The sequence below is a fragment of the Ambystoma mexicanum genome, chromosome 11 (assembly GCF_040938575.1).
Source record: "Ambystoma mexicanum isolate Mex_15411 chromosome 11, UKY_AmexF1_1, whole genome shotgun sequence".
Classification (NCBI taxonomy): domain Eukaryota; kingdom Metazoa; phylum Chordata; class Amphibia; order Caudata; family Ambystomatidae; genus Ambystoma; species Ambystoma mexicanum.
In genome coordinates this window covers 1,340,953,647-1,340,973,657 of record NC_090934.1, presented here as the reverse complement: position 1 = coordinate 1,340,973,657, position 20,011 = coordinate 1,340,953,647, and positions in this window count along the sequence as shown.

Here is a 20,011-nt window from a genome sequence, read left to right as displayed (position 1 = left end):
CTGCAGATCCCAGCATGCACCACTTTCTGTTTAATGAGTGCTCTGGTAAAATGACGCTGCAGCGCTTTGTCGTCGTCCCTGCAGTCCCACCCCAACCTGGGAACAAAAGACTGATTTTGTGGAATTCAGCCATTGTAGGCCGTTCGCTCCCCAAGGTTGTTTTATTGTGCCTGCCCCTTTCTCCTGGTCCTTTTTGGGGCGTTCCCCTCTGCACCTGCCCTCAGTTGCCTGACTCTGCCACTCTCCACCCACTACTTCCAGGCACAGATTGGCCTATAGGGAAATAGGTCCATACCCAAAACAAAAACTGTGGGCCTGGCTTTGGGTCAAAGTGGGCCATTTTTTTTGGCCCATGAGAGCCAATTTGATGTTACTTCACCATGCGGGTAGAAGTTTCGACCAGTGTTACTGAATAAATATTCTTTAAAATGCCCAATTTGCATCACATTTTATCTAAAACCTCCCCTTTGGGTACTACTCAAACAGTCTGTCACAAAAAGAATGAATTGTCATTTGCAACTGTGGGCAACCTTTTTATTGGTGCCCAAGACAATGTTCTGCTCCAGTCCGCCCTTGACTACTTCTTGCTGTCTTCTTCAAAAATCTGCAGGCTCTGTACCTGGTGCCCAAAGTGGTGCACGCCACACTTCTGCATGTGACGTTTTGAGCGTCGGGTTTCTGACGTCATGGCGTGCAGACCAGGAACGCAAGATTACAATCTGTCATTATAGAACCCCCAGAGCAAGGGCCTGATAAAAATCATACACTCGGTCTATGACTGTCAGTCAGGGCTGGACTGGCCTACAGGTAACTCTGGAGATTTCCCAGGAGGCCCCTGCAGCATGGGCCTGTTGTGTGCAGTTACCTACTTTATTTACAAATGTCCCTATGGGAAATGGGTTGGGCTGGCTCCAAATGCGTATTATGCGGCCACTTTGAAAATGATTTCCAGGACCTCTTTTGGTTCCCAGTCCAGCCCTGCTTTCGGGGCTGCTGCCTCTCAACTACTTAGGCATTCAAAAAATCCATCTGGGCTCAGCATACACTCCATCCAAAACTCCCTGGATCTATTTTGCAAATCTTGCTGAGACCCTTCCCGACACCCCTCCTCACTTATTAATACCACTTCTTCTAGCGTCACCTGCCAAAATCCTAGCATTGCCCCCTCTTCCTGCAAGTACATTATGGAGACCCCATTACTGAGGTTACTAGTGAAGGTCTTATCTAGCTCCCTGATCGTTTAACTACACAGACTACATTTATTACCAATAAAATAGCTACTCTGAATGATGAACACTTTGGCCAAACTCTTTAAAATCTGCAAGAAACTGGCCAATCCTGTTTCGGTCTCTATCGCCCAATCTCGATCAACCCTTTCCTGGGCAAACTCTTGGAAAAAATGGGCCTTCTCTCAGATTACTCTCCACACTGAATCTGTTGGTTGTCTCCATGACCCTCGGTCTAGCTTCAGAGCTGCCAGAGGCAGGGAAACTGCTCTCCTGAACACTGTGAAGATCTGCTCTCTAACCCTGATTCCAGCATTCCTTCTGTCCTCATTCTCCTTGATCTTTCCTCTGCTTTCGACACGGTCAACCACGCCAACCTGATAAATCGACTCTGTGAGAACCTGGGCATCACGGATCAGGCCCTGGAGTGGCTGACCTCCTTTCTCTTGGAGAGCCCATCCCAGGTCCAACCTCGTACCTTTCTCTATGCCACCTCTCTTTCTCTCTCTCTACCTGTGGCATTCCCCAGGGCTCTATCCTGTCACCCTGGTTTTTCAAGCTCTACATGGCCCCTTTGGCCAAACTAATCTCTACCTTCTCCTCTAACTTTCAGTGTTATGCGGATGACACTCAGCTGTCCTTCAGGCTCCCATAAGACTCCTCTCCCCTCTCGCTCATTCCTGACTGTCTATCCGCGATTCAGGATTTGTGTGTCTCCAAAAATCTTTGCCTTAATGCAGTAAAACAGAGGTCCTTCTCATTGGGACCTCTGCCCCTGCTTTCCCTCTCACTCTGGCCGGCTGCCTTGGGCCCTCTTCATTCGCCATTGGTGTCATCTTCGACTCCACTCTCTCTCGGAAGTCGCCAAGAAGTCCCACTACCAGCTGCACCTCCTCAAAGGGACTCTTCCCTTTCTCACTTTCCCCCACATGCTCACTGTCTCCAGAGCCCTGGTTCTCTCTAGGCTGGACTACTGCAACAGCCTCATTCTCAATCTGCCTTTATCTACTCTCCGCCCTCTGCAAATAATCCAGAACTAATCTAGAACAGGACTAGAAGACTTATTCTTGGCCTCAAGCCCAGGGACCGTATCATCTCTCCAGCCCTGAAATCTCTCCACTGGCTCCCGGTGGTCGCAAGGATCAAGTTCAAGACCTTTTGCATTGTCCACTAGGCTTTCTGGTGCCAGGGCCCACACTGCATCCAACGCTCTCCTCCAAAATACCTTTCTTCTCTAGCCCTTTGCTCAGCTACCTCCAACTCTCTAAGGGTTAGATGTTTCTCCAGGCAAACAGTGGGGGGGTAGGTCTCTCTCCTCTGCAGGTGCCTCCCTTTTGGAATGGCCTCCCTGCCCCTCTCAAACTTGAGCTGTCCCACCTGAAGTTCCAGAAGCAGCTCAAAACGTTCCAGTTCTCCTTTGCTTTCTCTCTCCCCCTCCCATGCTGATGTACCTGACCTACCTGTCTGTTGTACCGACTGGTTGCTTGTCTACCTTCAGAGTTTCACTGGGTACCAGGCTCTTTCTTGATCAGTCACCCTTGCACTGCCTCTGGGCCTACCACACACTTAGGGGCTGTAACTGTAACCCTACAGTCCCTTTTTCTCTGTACTACCCAGAGCCGCTCTGCCTTGGCTGCATTGACTCAGAGCATTGTGGCTCAATTTTCCCCTCCCCTCTCCCTTGCACTTCCCCCCTCCCTTTCCCCTTGCACATATCGTTCTCACACTTGCATGATCTGAATGACACAAGGCCTAGTAAGATCCTTTGCCTTGTCCTGCCTCTGTCTTCCCTCCCTTGTCTTCTTGCGCCTAGAAACACTTGTGTACAGGCACATTATAAAATGACTTATCATATCATATCATATATCATATCAAGAATGCTATCAAGTACTTTCATTAGCTAACCCTCATTCCTTATTGACTGCTTCACCATCCAGGGCTACCTTAGGAAAGGACTTACCTGAATTGCAACTGCCAGAGGACCTGTTAAGTGCAAAAAACACTCTATTGCACTTTGGCCACTGGCGTAATGGGGTCCCTTGCAGCCCCGCCTCCACATCTCCTGGGAGGTGGCGGCCTTGGACTTTAAAAAAAACATCTTTTTTTATAGTCACTCTGCCGTCATTAAAGGCGTAGTCCAGTAAAAAATGTTATTGTCCCTACAGGTCGGCCATGTTTTTTTAAGCCTAAGTGGCTCGATTTTAGAAAACCTTCCTATGGACCTTACCCGAGTTTTCATCAATTAAACGCACGCAAAAACAGGCACCAGGGAGCCGCCATTTTGTGATAATCCTATCACTTGCCGCATCGCCCTGGCTGACCTGCTTCTGCGGCACTAAATCAATTCCCCCGCCCCTGAGCCTGTCATCAGCAGACTCGTACCGCCCATTTCCCAACGCCAAAGCACGTCTTGTGTCAACATTTGCTGCGCTTCAGCTAATGACGTGTCGCCATGGAAATGGCAGGACGCCTCTTTCCTCAATAAGTATAAACAGACCGTTTCACAACACACAGCAGCAGATTTTCGATTCCATTCCTCTCTCTGTGTTACTTAGAGTATTTTGTGACTCGTTTCTGTGCTCTGGTCAGCTACCTTTGCCGCTTGTAGCCCGTCTGAACACCTGTACCATCTCGGTGAATTATTTTACTTTGTTTACCACACAATGGCTACAATAATGCCCTACATGTACGAGCCCGAGTATACCGAGGAGGAACTACTCGAAAGGGAAGCACGCGAAAACGATGGGGATTCGGACGGCAGTTGGCAGGACGAATCAACAGATGAAGAGCCTGGGCCTAGTCGCATGGAAGGCGTCTCCACCTGGTGAACATGCAATTGGTGCGAGCTAATGCCAACCAAGGAGGAGAACTGCTGCTGCCGAGAAAACTCGGGATGCCTGGCCTACATTTCGGAAGGCGAGCAACGACCGCAATGCATCACCGAGCTGCCAGACTTCAGGGCAGCCTGCCTCACACGGGCCGTGTTGAGAATAATGATGGTGCTAATGCACGAACTTCGCGCAACTGTTCGTCCTCGTAATCCGAGTAACGAGTAAGTATACTCTGCTTGTCATGCCACTCCTATTTTGTGTTCTTCTACTATATCCAAAATTACATCTACATATTATTGTAACGCATGTAAGTCGTTCAATAGTGTGCATTGTCTAGATAGCATTTGTCCGTGCAGAATGCCATTAGTTACAAGAATTGTCATTGACAACAAACGTTTATTAAACTTATCTTGGTCATTTAAAAACAGTTTGTTTCATTCCTTTTCACAGGTGGTACAGGCTGGTGGCCTATCGTTCCTTTACATGGTGGCTCCACGGGAGGCTTGGACACCACGTTCTAAGAGTGATACCCGCCTGTGCTGTTCGTGCCATAAGAGAAATGTTCCCGAGTGACAGCGGTCAGTACAGGGGATTTTCTCTCGTTGTGCTGCAACCTGACCTATATAATCTTTAAAGTCTTGTATTTTTGTGTCATGAAAATAAGATACAAAATAAAACACCACATATATTTTAACAACGGTTGTTTCGATTTTTTAAATGAATCAAGTGTGTCTCCATTCAAGGATGGACGTCAGACATCTGTGCTCCGAATGGGTGAAGGTCTGGTCGCTGTGAAGCAGGGTGGTCACTATCTATCTAAGCTAACATAACATATTCTCGATAATGCATGCACTAAATAACACTTGTTCAAAGTCTTTCAGTAGGTTATGTCTCTATAAAAGTCACACATATATCTATACTAATAATTACCATTGGATTATACAGGCCTTAGGTTAAGGGTCTTGACCACTATAATACACCGGTTGAAGTGTGGGTCTGTGCTCACAAGAATCTCCGGTATGTGGCATTTGTTATTGATAAGCAACAATATACTATCAAAGGCAGTTCGCACCCGTGGATGAGCGCTGGCATGTGGGGCTGTCTGGGGCACGAACGGCCAAGGTGCCAAACAGCATGTACACTTCAAAAGGTATCCCACGCCAAGGGGCCATCGGTCCCATGGCCTCCTCAGACCCCGTGTCTCCAGCCAGGCCTCCCCTTGAAGCAGGCCGCCCCCCCTGCAATCCACATAAGTGTGTCTCCATTCAGCAGTCTTCCTGTGCCTTATCTGCAAGCCCCAGGCCTCTCCATCTAACCCACCCTCTATCAAAGGTGGTTCGCGCGAGTGGATGCGCGCTGTCAGGGGCGCAAAAGGCCAAGGTGCCAAACTCCATGTACACTTCAAAAGGTATCCCACGCCAAGGGGCCATCGGTCACATGGCCTCCTCAGACCCCGTGTCTCCAGCCAGGCCTCCCCTTGAAGCAGGCCGCCCCCCTGCAACCCACATAAGTGTGTCTCCATTCAGAAGTCTTCCTGTGCCTTATCTGCACGCCCCAGGCCCCTCCATCCCACCCACCCTCTATCAAAGGTGGTTCACGCCAGTGGATGCGCGCTGTTAGGGGCGCGAAAGGACAAGGTGCCAAACTACATGTACACTTCAAAAGGTATCCCACGCCAAGGGGCCATCGGTCACATGGCCTCCACAGACCCCGTGTCTCCAGCCAGGCCTCCCCTTGAAGCAGGCCGCCCCCCTGCAATCCACATAAGTGTGTCTCCATTCAGCAGTATTCCTGTGCCTTATATGCACGCCCCAGGCCCATCCATCCGACCCCCTCTATCAAAGGCGGTTCGCACCGGGGATGAGCGCTGGCATGGGGGGTTGTCAAGGGCGCGAAAGGCCAAGGTGCCAAACAACATGTACACTTCAAAAGGTATCCCACGCCAAGGGGCCATTGCTCACATGGCTGCCCCCCTAATACCACGACATACATACGTCATTCATTCACAAACACACCCGTTTCTAATACTTTATAAACCACTTGATATGTCTCATGAGAACAACTTTGTGCTTTGCAAGTCAACTCCTGAACGTGCTACCTGGCAACCACTGAGATCTACGCTAATCTGCTCGTCGTCGTGCTATCCGTGAACTTCTGTGACCGCTTAGAGCAAACCCATCAGTGTGCTACCTGTGGCCACCCACCTATTCTCCTGCAACATACTGCTCTGCTTGCTGAATCCAACTGTTTGTTGGTCAAGGAAAGGCCATGTATCCTAGTCATATTTCGCAGATTTTTTAATTTCTATCTATTTGCGAGTAGAGTACACAATAGTGCTATGTTCATTGATCTCATTGCTATTGACTTGAGTTTCTATTGCTATGCTATCAATAGATCTATTTATTTTCATCTGTGTCTATTGTCATCGAATTGCATCCTTCGGGGGTCCAGTCTATAATGTAAGCATGTTTCCTTCTCGTGCAAGACAGAACATCCAAGGGACGAGTCACATGTTCAGATTTTAGTCACATCATTTATACATTTCTGCAATTTATGCAAATACTAAGCCGCACATAATGAACTGGTATAGTTCCTGCGACCAAAACAAACCTTGCATCGATCATTGTATGATTCATTTACTTTTGTATCAAATCTTTATTCTTGAAGATTGTATAATAATGTCGATATATACTTTTCAGATTTATCAACAATGCCTGCCTATTCGATTAGTGGTTGCCCTTCGAAGACCCATGCGAAATCTGAAGGCACTACAATGCATGTACTCCCGAACACTGTTGATCGAATAAGAGAACGGGTCAGACATTGCGGATATCCACTGGATGAGCTGGAAAGTAGAGTCCAACAAGTCTTACAGGACAAGAGGGGTGATCGATACCGCATCTGCAGCCGGCACTTTTCCTTGGACATGTACACAACATCTTGGGTAACAAAGAAGAATAAATGGCGAGCGACACGGAAATTGCTCGAAAACGCTATTCCCACTCTATTCGTCCACATTCCGCCACCGGTGAGTCATGTGTCGGGATTTAGCTTTAGGCCTTACGGTAGTGTGTAGGTAGCCGAATGGATTAATTGATATTGTAGGTGTTCTATCCCTTGTAATAATTTCGATATTGATATGAGTGTATAGTTTTTTGAATAATGACATTTATCAATATATTCTTTTTCGATTTCATAACCCACAAACGCAATGTATATATATGGGAACAGGGAACTGTGCTGTATTGAGCATTTTTCAAGTATTCTGTCGCCCTACATGGCTATTTTTAATATTGGCATTTCATTATCAATCATTAATTTACCTTTACAACTTCTTGACTATCCCTTGAATCTGAAGCAAGAACATTCTACATCCTTGACGTGGTCGCAGTTATCAACCACTTCTAGCGCGTATCAGGTAATCTTACCAGGCTAATCCGCTACAGACTTGTTTTATGCATGTCAAGTAATAGTTTTATTCTATCGTGTAATTATTTTACCGAATGTTTGGTTAGTGCTTTCCAATTGATATACACCTTAGTTATCGTCCACTGGTGTTTGTTTTCAGTTATAATTAGTGTTATCCATACTAATGCAAGTACTGTCTTTCAGGGAGATGCTGAAGCGTCCGCCACATCTACAACATTTCTAGATGTTCTTCACCAGCAGGAGGTATGGATACTGACAGCTCCATCGAGCATCTTCATCAGAGCTGGAATTCTTGTCGTTTGATTGTTCTACACAATGTTTCATTCGTGGTTAGCCGTTGATATGTACCTGTGCTGTCGACTCCAGGTGTGTGTTATGTTTTCACTATTGTAATCCTCACTAATGCAAGTACTATGTTTCAGGCAGTTGATGGAGCGTCAACCCCTGCACTTGATGCAGAGCCTGACATTCAAGTAATTCCAGGGGAAGTGGAAGCAGGACCATGTGTATACGAATCGGCACAACAGCTTTCGGAAGTGCGCACTACATTTGCAACATCCATAGATATTCTTCAGCAGCACGAGGTATGGATACTGACAGCTCCATCATGCGTGATCATATAACGTGATTCCATTTGCTATACTTTCTTCCCTATTAACGCAAGTGCTGTGTTTCAGGGAGACGACGGAGCTTCCACTACAATCACAACATCCCATTTAGATAGTGCAGATGTAAATAAATCGGAGAAATAAGTCGATGAAATGTGATCATATTTAGATTTTCCTTGATTCTTTTACACAATGCATCATTTGTGGTTATCTCTTTATATGTATCTGTGCGTTCGACCCCAAGTGTGTGTTATGTTTCCAATATTGAAAACCATACTAATGCAAGTACTGTGTTTCAGGGAGACGACAGAGCTTCCACTACAGTCACAACATCCCATTTTGATGATGCAGATGTAAAGGAATCAGAGAAATAAGTCGATGAAATCTGCATATTTATATTTTCCTTGATTCTTTTAGACAATGCATCATTTGTGGTTATCTCTTTATATGTACCTGTGCCGTCGACCCCAAGTGTGTGTTATGTTTCCAATATTGAAAACCATACTAATCCAAGTACTGTGTTTCAGGGAGATGCTGATGCCTCCTCTCCAATACAACCATTCATGGCAGTCCATGCAGAGCCAGAGGTATGGATACTGACAGCTCCATCGAAATAGATCATCACTGGTCGAATACTTGTCGTTTGATTGTTGCACACAATGTTTAAATCGTGTTTGGCTATTGAGATGTACCTGTGTGTTCGTCCTCACGTGTGTTTTATGCTAACAATATTTTGATACATAGTAATGAAAGTACTATGTTTCAGGGATACAATGGAGCCTCATTCCGTGCTGTCTATGCGGATACAGAAAATATAGTCGTTGCAGCGCAAGAGGAAGGGAGGACATGCGGAAATGAATCGGAGCTACAGCGTGCAGATGTTGAAGGTCGAGTCAAAAAAGTTGCAAAGAAAAAAAACCCAAAAAGGTTAGTTACAAACAGTTCATAACTTTAAAAAAATGTTTGTGCTGGCGACTATTTTATGTTTTTTTTCCAGTCAATTGGACTACACTTTATCTTGTGTTTAAACTGAACATCCCTTTTCCAATCTCTCCTCCAGTTACCCGTGGGTGTCAGAACTATACATACACAGACAGTGAAGCGAATGAGAGATGTTGCTTGCCAGACCATGTACACTATGGAGGAACTATTAATTGAGGCGAGGCGTGTTCAGGCTCGAGATGCTCATGTCCAATGGCCAGAACATGAATTAACTGTGTTTGGAGAATACAGCAAAGTTGCATTGGACCATTGCTACAGTGCGACCGCACCACCAGAAGAAGATGATATTGAATGTATTGAAGATAACTCTGAAGTAGTTGCAGATCAATTCACACAATCTACACCCGTCAAAAAATTGCCACCCAAAAACCTGTCGACATTGTTGTGTTCTTCCATCAATGTTGAAGTAACAGATGTCGAAATGACAGAGAATGAACCAGCTGCAGCATCCATAGACGCATCAGAACTTGATATCAGCGATATTACTTTCCAATGTGTTGAAATCTCTGCAACGTCACAGGCCGAAACAACGTTGACGCATGATGACAGTCTAATGAAAGAGAGCAAATACATTGTATTCGACAGTTGTTTGATGGAAATTATAAGTATGCTGAAATGTGTGCATTCCGTTAGAGGGAAAGTATGTGGGAAGCCATTGATCAATGTGACTCGTCAAATAAAAGGCAGTAACTTCAAAATAAATGCCGCCTGTAGATTAAATCATAGGTTCTCATGGTCTGCACAAACGATGCTGGGGAAAATGCCAGCAGGCAATCTACTGTGTGCAGCTGCATCACTTTTTAGTGGCTCCAGTTTTAGAAAGTTAGAGGCTTTCTTTCAGTTTGTGGGACTCCATTTCATTTCTAAATGGCTGTACTACATATACCAACGTGATTATCTGTTTCTGGCCATTAGTGATGCTTGGAAAATTGAACAATTGTCTCTAGTAAGTACATTCAAAGGGAAACGTTTTAGGCTAGCCGGCGATGGACAGTGCGACAGCCCTGGATTTTCTGCCAAGTACTGCACCTACCACTTTCAGGACATGGATAGTAAGAAAATTGTGAGTTCGGTGGTCGTGCAGGTATCACAATGTACATCCTCAGTGGCCATGGAGAAACTAGGATTTATAAAATCAGTGGAATATCTACAATCAAGGGCAATGCACATCGACCCCATAGTCACGGACAGACACGTTTCAATTGCCAAGACAATGAGAGAGCAGTTCCCACATATTAATCATCAATTTGATGTATGGCATCTTGCTAAATCAATCAGTGAGAAAATCTCGGCTGCAGGAAAAAAAAAGGTTTTGAAAGTATTTTGCAGTGGTCCCAGTCTATCACCAACCATCTTTGGTGGAGCTCAAAAACTTGTGAAGGGTCAGTGGAAATACTACTTGAAAAATAGCAGTCACTGATGCACCAGTGTACCAACGTTCACCGCTGGACAGAAAACCAACATTTCCACCAAAAGTGAACATGGCCCTTTGTCCCCAGAGGAGGCATGGAAGAAGAAGTGGTTGATTCCATCTTCAACGACACACAAAGCCATTGAGAAGATTGTTTTCGACAAAACTCTATCAAGAGATTTGAGAGGACTGACAGAATTCTGTCACACAGGAGATTTGGAGGTGTTCCACAATATGTGCCTAAAGTACAGGCCAAAGCGCTTGCATTTTAGCTTTCGGGGCATGAAACATCGCACTCTACTAGCGGTCTTGGCCCATAACAGCAATGTCGGACGTGAACAATCTAGGACTAGGGGTAAAGAAGGATGCCTAGCTACACTAAGGTGTTTTCAAAATGAAGTAAGCAATGGGTGATCAAACCAGTCTATGATGAAATGCAGTTCAACTTTGTGAAAGGCCTTATTGTTGCTGTGCTAGAGAAGCACAGATATGGAATTTTGGACGTTTCTGTGCAGAGCAGTGATCCATTGCCACCGAACATTGCAACTGTGCTATGTCCACCCGAAGCACAGCTGGTTGTGAAGTACAAATCCCGGTTTAAATAATTGCAATACGATTGTCTTTTTGTAAATAAATGTTATTGTACAGTGTACCTGTAACCCTAACCCCTACCTTCACCATCATGGGTGGCGAACAAGCTGGGTGTCATCTTTGAATTCTCTCTATTCACCTCATATATGTGTATGTATATATTTTTCTCATGTCTCATCTCATGTAAATGTAAATGCTGCGCACTGTTGCGCACTGTTAACGGAGGGGAGGCTTGCGTATTGCAAATAATAAAACAAACAAACAAACAATAAATCTCACTTTTAACTCAACTCCTGTGGTACTTTATACTTTCCCTGACCTTCCGCCAAAAATTAAATGTCTCCATAGTAATGATTTTTTGGGGCTGCAAAGCTCGCAGACAACGGGGACAAAATTGGGGGCCTTAGAATGCGCCAAGCGGGGCGTGGCATTTGGGATAGAAGCCAGTTCGCATTTGCACATTGAGGCGCACTACATAGAGGGATTCTAAACTTCAAGTTCTCACAGATGCCTTTACTACGTGATGTTGCAAATAAAGAATGCGAAGGACAGCGGCTTTGATTTTCAGCTCACGCCCAGAAGAGGCCCACAAGTCGCACTGGAAGTATAAGGGTCTATTGTTTTTTTACTTTGAGACAGGGACCATGCCGAAAGAACTTCATTTGAAGGGGGTGCGCAATAACGTAAGAGACGATAAGGCAGAAAATTCAGAAACTAGACCGAGTTTCATTTTAGTTCAGTATACGAAAAATCGTTGTCAAGAGCACGGTCCGTTTTACAGACTGCATTACGAAGAGACACAATGGAAATTTCAAATATAATGTGAGTAAATCTTTAGACGCTTTTATACCGGAATGAAGAATTAATGAATGGATGCATGAATAAATGAATGAATGAAGAGCTAGGAAAGTAAGGAAAACGTGTTCGTAGTGGGTACATGGGCATGCAGGTCCACTGGGCTCACCGATCTCAGTCCTTGGCCCAGCCACTTTTTTCCCTGCACTGCCTACCTGCACTATGGGACTGTCTCTGTATCCTTCAGCCCCTTCTCCCGGCATTTACCTTGCACTTGCCACCAGCTGGCCCTATTATTTATCTTGTATTCTACTAACCATGTACAGCACTTTTACCCCCCTCACCCCTTCCCCATGTGCAATCTGAAATCCCCATGCGCAATCTGAAAGACACCTGGCCTAGTAGGATCGTTGTCTGTCTGCCCTTGTTCCCTCCCTGCCTCGTTGCGCCTTGAAACACTTGTGTATAGGCGCGTTACAAATGCCATATCATATATCATATCATTCCACACGCATGTAGACTAACTGTCGTTTCTCATTGTGTGTTGACCTCGATTTATTTCGTTACTTTTCGCATTGATTTTAGAGCCGAACATACTCCATTGAACTATCCTTGCAAGCAAATAGTTTCTGATCGGCCGTAATAAATAAAGTGAGTAATATTAATTAAGATCGGCTGGCGAGACTAATTATAATTTTTTTGTTTTCATAACAGGTATTTACTCCCCTTCTGCTACTGTCATCGGTTTGAGACACCGGCAGACGGTTTTTTCGTGAGACACCTGCTGTTTCGTGTGAACAACTGGAGCACACTGACAATTTTATGGGACGATCGCCAAGGGCCCACATGCCCTTACGCTGTACTAGTGGCTAGAAGCAACATATCAACCTTTACGATGGACTAGTGCCTAGTTGATGGAACAGCCTTGCGGTTCACCGTGCTTCCAAAGTGCTTCTTTTAACGAAAAGCAACACCCTGTGTACCATTGCTGATACAGATAAAAGAAAATAAATGGCTTTCGGAGTTCATATGGCAATTGCTGAATATTCTCTAAACATTTAATGTCAAATAAATGTACTTTACCAAATGTACCGTGTTGCTGTTTGATTTTAAAGTACAGTTTCATATTCCGAATTGTGGCGCGCTGTGTTGTGAGGTGGCCTGTGTTGGTTTCCGGGTTCTGTGTGGAGTCGCGTAGATGACGACTGGGCGCGTTTGCCTACGCAGCACAGTGACGTCACGGAGAGAGGCAGGGAATATGAATGTTTTGATAATGTCAGGCTCAGGGGCGGGGGAATTGATTTAGTGCCGCGGAAGCAGGTCAGCCAGGGCGATGCGGCAAGTGATAGGATTATCACAAAATGGTGGCTCCCTGGTGCCTGTTTTCGCGTGCATTTAATGGACAAAAACTCGGGTAAGGTCCATAGGAAAGTTTTCTAAAATCGAGCCACTTAGGCTTAAAAAAACATGGCCGACCCGTAGGGACAATAACATTTTTTACTGGACTATGCCTTTAAGAAATCATTTCTTTATGAAGGCAGACTTACTACAAAATAAACATTTTTTTTTTAAATGAGTGGTCTCCCCCCACCCCATGACATGGAAGCCTATAGGCTGGAGGCCTCCATGCCAGGCGGTGGGGGGAGCTCTAAGATTTAAAAAATAAATCTTTTTTTTTAAGTCACTCTGCCTTCATAAAAAAGAAATTATTTCCATTATGTTTCGCTCCTTAACGGAAATAATGCGCTTATGAAGACGGAGTGATGTCAAAAAGAAACCATTTATTTTTGAAGTAATAGGGCTCCCCTCAACCCCATGTCGTTGAGCATGTGTGAATTTATGGTGAAAGGGTGCACACTTAAATGTATAGGTGGCTGCCTGTTTGAGTGTATGGTGAAAGGGTGCACACTTAAATGTATGGGTGTCTGCCTGGGTGTGCCTGTATGGTGAAAGGGTGCACACTTAAATGTATGGGTGTGCGTGTGTGGGTATGGTGAATGGTGTGTGATTGTGTTCAGGGGTGCAACAAAACCAACATTTCAGCGGGGGGTGCTAACCCTTCAAATGTTGTGAGAGATACTAACTTCACAGGCTGTGGGGGAGGGGCAAACCTATTTGTTTGGCGACATCTAGCTTCTAATGAGACTATTCTAGTGCAGCTTCAATGTTAAAAGCCATTAACTCTCTCCTTTAAGTCTGAAAACACCCCTTGTGGACTGTTGTGAGAATAAGCGGTCTCCTGTCCCCTCTCTACCCTTCCTGTCACTTCCCTGGCATGCAAGTACTAAACCCATATCAAGATTTCAATTCCCTAAAGAATTATGTATTTGAATGCAGGTACTACCAGTGAAATGGTTTACGTTAATAATTCCCTGGCCATTGTTAACAGCGAAACCGAGGTGCCACCTGTGTCCTGTTCTGTCTGGCAACAGCTCTATAAGTCAGCCAGGTCGAGTCAACATAGCCCAAAATTTCAGGGGTGGTATGGAGGGAGGGCTGAATCCCAGTCAGTTGAATGGTGTTGCACCACTACTTGTGCTTAATTCCTTGGGTACTTATTGATAATATTCATTATTCATAGCCCTATTCTTCCTTGTCTCAGTACTTGTGTATGAGGCAGTTTGCCTCATACACGAGTACTGGCATGAGGTAGAGGAACGTGGAGGAAATGCCTGGCTTAGTACCTGTAACTTCATGATTCCTGGTCCCACTCTTCCTCATACCAGTACTTACCTATGAGGTAAGGAGCCTCATACGTAAGCACCTCAACAGTGAAATGGGACATGGAGGTAATTCTGGGCCAAGAAGCTGATTTTGGGTGTTGGGGCAGGGGGTGAGAGGGAAAGGGGATGTATGGCGGGGTTAGGTGGGATGGGTATTGTGCGATGAATCGTAATGGTCATCCATGTCCAGGCTAAGCAGGCATGATATGTGGTATTAGTGGCTGCAGAGGCATTTTGGTACAGCCAGTCTAGTCATCTCTTAGTTTGGCTTGACTTTTTTTTAACCCAGAATCTCTGATAAAGCATTCCTGCTAAGTGTAATTAACTGTCTAAAATGGCATTTGGGTACTTCCAGTCTAGCCGTTTCTTACTGCGCTATTGTATATTTTTCTGGGAATCTGTGATAAAATAACCATGACATGTGTTATTGTTTCGACTTGCATTTTGTTGTAACCAGTTTAGGTATGTCTAAATATGGCCTGGCATGCTTTACTGTAATATGTTGTTACGTGTCTAGACTGGTCTACATTGTGCTGCCAGTTTGATATGTTTTCATTGTGGCACAGCATTTTGAATAACAAAGCATTATATCAATTTAAGCATTAATGTTCCTGTGCACTGTTGGTCACTTGCGTGTATTTGATTTTTGGATTGGTGTTACCCTACAAAACAATTGCAAATTGCGCAAGGGTGGTAATCTAGGCCCGAGCAGAATGCCTCATGGTTTGCTGTTGAGTTGGGGGGGCCCTCAGCATGGCTCGCAGGGGGGCCCCCAAAGTTTGTTTTACGTCACTGACTATGGCACAGGCTCTTAACATATGAACACTGTTCTTGTGAGGTAGGAACAACTATCCCAAAGAACTCCCTCTTTGTGTGTTTGAAGGAGGCATCCATGGTCATCAGGCATGACATAGTACCTGCTTATGTCAGGTAGCTCCCCCAGAACCATGTCGCTGGAGGCCTGCCATCTTTGACGTTCAAGTGGCTTATGGCTATTTGGCACATTCACATCGAAAATTTGCTAAATAAATACATTCCTACAAAAATGTGGTCTTTCGCATGGATGGCTCTAAAAATATATTCTCGCTGCGAGAAAATGAAAGGACTTCGATTTCTACAGTAGATTCCTTTGTAAAAAGTCACATCTACACTGACCTTTTATCTGTGTGTGCTTCTGCTGTATTTAATCACCCTCTCATCCACTTTGCTACAGATGAAAATGCATTGCTTTGACCAGGCCGAACGTCAGAAATTAAAGGCAAAAGCAATTTCGTTTTGAAAGCTCTCGCTTTAATGAACTCGCTGCTCTCCGCGCTGGTATGACTCTGCTTTCTATCTCTGCCCAGACTGGAGTAAAATGGTGTGATTTAAAGCGCTGCGCTCCGGTTTATTGTTTGTGAGTCTACATATTATATTAGCTGCAGTGTGTGGATAAAAATATCCTATGTTATGAAACTGGGATGTGCACGTGTTTTCAAATTGTTTCTATGCTGCTAAACTAAAAAAAAAATATATTACTGAACATTCGGGTAAGAGTAACATAAAAAGGAGCACTCGATATAGCTGGGTGTTGGTATCTGGTCTTTCCTTCGAAAGCCATACCATCGAATACCATAGCATTGAAAATTATTCATTGAATTGCCTTTCCATCAAAAAGTATATTCATTGAATAATTTGTGATGTTTAATTTCGATGGATAGGGTAGGTGTTAGGGTTAGGGGATAGGGTTGGGGCTCGGGTTAGATTTAGGGTTAGATTAAAGGCTAGATTAGGGTCAGGGTTAGGGCTGGGGCTAGGGTTAGATTAAGGGTTAGATTAAGGGTTAGGTTAGGGTTAGGTTTGGGGCTAGGGTTAGATTTAGGGTTAGATTAGGGTTAGGGGGTAGGGTTGGGGCTAGGGTTAGGGTTAGGGTTAGGGTTAGGGTTAAAGTTAGGGTTAGGGTTAAGTGGGGTGGGCGTTGGGGTTGGGTGGATTTGGGGGAAACCCCCAATATATAAAATAAATGTCAGTGCTGGACAGCTTCATGTAACGTTTTAATGTAGAAAATAAAAGCATACATTTTTACATTTGAAAGTACATATCCATTTGATGGAAAAATTTCGATGGATGTCTACTTTTAATGTAAAATATAGACTGTTGATGCTTTTATTTTCGATGCATCTTTTTCAATGCATTGGCATTCGATGCATCGGTTTTGATGCAATGACTATAAACCCTGGGTGTCTGTGATCTGGAGTCATACAGTAGTGATTACATGTTGGTGCTATTTGCTTAGTGCCTCGAGCCAGTGATTGGCTACACAGTCCTCAATAGCCCAAGTACCACCACAGCACATTATATTTCCTAGACTAATACTAGAGGATGGAGCCCATACGCAGATGTTTACCATCTTAGATGAAAGGTAAACTTTGCAACCCCTAACCTACAGTCCATTATTGGCATATATGACCATCTTTTGCCTTGTTAATAATCTCCCTTAACGTTAAGCTTTTGTCAGACAGCACATGGGTGGCACAGTTCCTTAAAATGCTATTTCACTTCTTGTAGAAGTGGTCGAGCATGCGCCTTAACAATGCAAGCTTCCCTTCAAATAGAACGGGTCCAACATTAGACACAGCAGTTAAAGCTCCCTTGACATGGGCTTCAACAGTGCATGTGCCTCTCACTTGAAATAGCCCAGCATGGATCTCAGCAGAGGATGCTCCCTCACACAGAATAGGCAGAATAGGCACTGCATGAGCCTCAGAAGTGCAAGCTGCACTCACATAAAATAAGATCCTTCACAAGAAAACCCAGCCAGCATGGTCCCCACCTTCAAGAACCCTGACAGGGAACAGGCCTAGCTTACGGTTCATGAATGCAAGCTTTCCTTCAATGTTACCGGTATAAAATATCTTTAGTGATGCAACTGCCTCTCACATAGAACATTTCCAACATGGACCTCAGCAGTGTATGCTCGCTCCAAAAAGAACACTCCCAGTATGGGCTTTTTCATTGCAAGTTCCTCTCACATAGACCAAGTTCAGTATTAGTTTCATCAGTACAAGCTTCCCTCACATAAAATATGGCTAGCAGGGCCCTCAGCAGTGTAACTTTCTGCGAGGGGTCAGAAATTTGAAGCAGACAACTTTTAGAAGATTTCTCAAATTGTGGCATTTTATTAAATTATAAGTTTCAACAAAAGCCTCACTTTCCCTACACTACAAGGATTTCCCTGCCTATCCAAAACTAAAGGAAACACTCTAACAAGGAATAGCTGTCCCTCCCACTTACACATAAAATATACAAAGAACATATACAGCAATTCACAACATTGTCAGTAATTGTATTTATAATATATTCACAGTCTCTCTTGGTAACCTGGGTGAGATTGCCTCCTTCTGACCATTCACTTTCAGAAGTGCAGCCTCTCTGCCGTTCTTGTCTTTCTGCAGCAACAACAGCCAAACCTTGTTTAAGGATGTCATTCTACATTTCCTCTTCTTGGCTTTGGTAATATGTGTTATAACAACTTTCAGAGAACAATCCCAACCAACAAGCTTCCCTTTTACCAGCCTTGCACTGGTCTCTTTGCTTCCTGCCAACCAGAGTAGTTTAACCATAGACCTTGTTATCAGTTTTCTTTGGCTTTAAAAAAAATATATATTTTTATTATTTGTATTTGGTTTGTTTAAAACCTTTAAAAAACAGTACATAAACATTAATACATTAAATACATCAACAAATAATAGAGAACAGTAAAAACTCATCCAAGACAAAGCATTATACTTCTTCATTAGATAACACTTTCCACAATTCTGAATCATAACACCATCATGACATAATAGATTTCTACTAAATTCCCATGCTCGGTTGTCAGTAATGTATTTCCCATGCAATAACAGATTGACCAGTGCAACTTGTGATTGGATTTTAACCATGAATAGACTCACACTCAGACTCACACAGTTTCATATCCACATCTGTTAAAAATCGAGTAAGGGCAAAGATCAAAGCTTTGTTCTCACCCCACATGAATCTTAACCAAAGAACTTAGAGGTTCAAAGTGGGGGCATGAGATATCTCAACATTTCCATTTGGCGTAACTGGAACAACACCGTCAAGTCGTATTCTGTGCCAGTCCCGCTGGTCCTACGCAATGTTTTGTTTGTTCTCTGGTTTGAAAGAGATTGAATTTAAATCTCATCTAGAGCGTACATGCCTTATTGCAGGGAAAGCACAACAGATAAGGGCGCAGTTGATCTCTTTTCCATGGAAAATAGGCATACTCTCGATGCAGCCTATAGCTTCCAATAGAGTCAATGGTATTTGTCCAGTCATTTGTATATAACTTGTTTTTGACACTCTCAGGTCAACCAATTAGTTCCTCTTCACAAGCTCATATACCCATTAACAACAATTTCATTCTTGACTCAAATTTTAATATGGATTGAAGAGCGCTTTCCTTTAACATTCTATTGAAATCCTCATATAAGGAGTTATGAGGTGAATCTAAAAACATAGAATAGTTCAATAGTAGCCTCCAAAGAAATCTTGACGATAGCGATAACAGCCCCAATTCATGCCTAATTATTGCATTAGGTAAAGAGCTAGAAAGCCAAGGGACTTCTTTCCATAGGCGTCCCTGAATGGAATTCAAGCAGTCGCCCAAATCCTGGAGGTACATATCCAAACCATAAAGTAGAATTGGTCTACCTTAGAGACATAATATTTGATTACTGGGAGTACAGAGAATTTACAAAGCCTGCTGAAAAGGCATTTCATATGAGACCCCAGAGGTCGCAGTTTGCTGACAAGAGACTCCTTCCACATAATAAGGGAAGAAGAGCTACAGAAATTGTAGACAAGATATCATAGCTTTGGAACTCGTTCAATTTGTTCTGAACCTAGGGTTCAAGTAATGATTTTTATTTTCTTGGGTCCTGAGAACACCACAATTTTAGATTTTTGGGCATTCGCCTGTAGGTTATGATTAGTTGCATATTGCATGAAAAAATAAAGTTTGGTTTGTAGTCCAATCGGAGTCCTATCAAAGAAGATCAAATCATCAGCAAATGCTAACCAATGAAGTCTCAGCTTCCATAAAGTTACAGCAGTTATTCTTCGTCCTAGCCATGTCTTATCCATATCACACAGATACAAATTTAACAAGGTAGAGGCCATATTGCACCCTTGTTTTACTCCTATATGTGTCCAGATTGATTGAGTAAGAGATCCTTCCTGATGTATATGTATCCTGTATGATGTTTCCCAATGTAACAGTGACACCAATTGAACCAAATTTGCAGGGATACCAAATCTCAATAGCTTTTGCCATAAAATTGATCGAATGACACAGTCAAATGCAGATGTTTCTTTTGGCTTTAGGCAATGCGTGTTCACCTAGGTTTGGGCA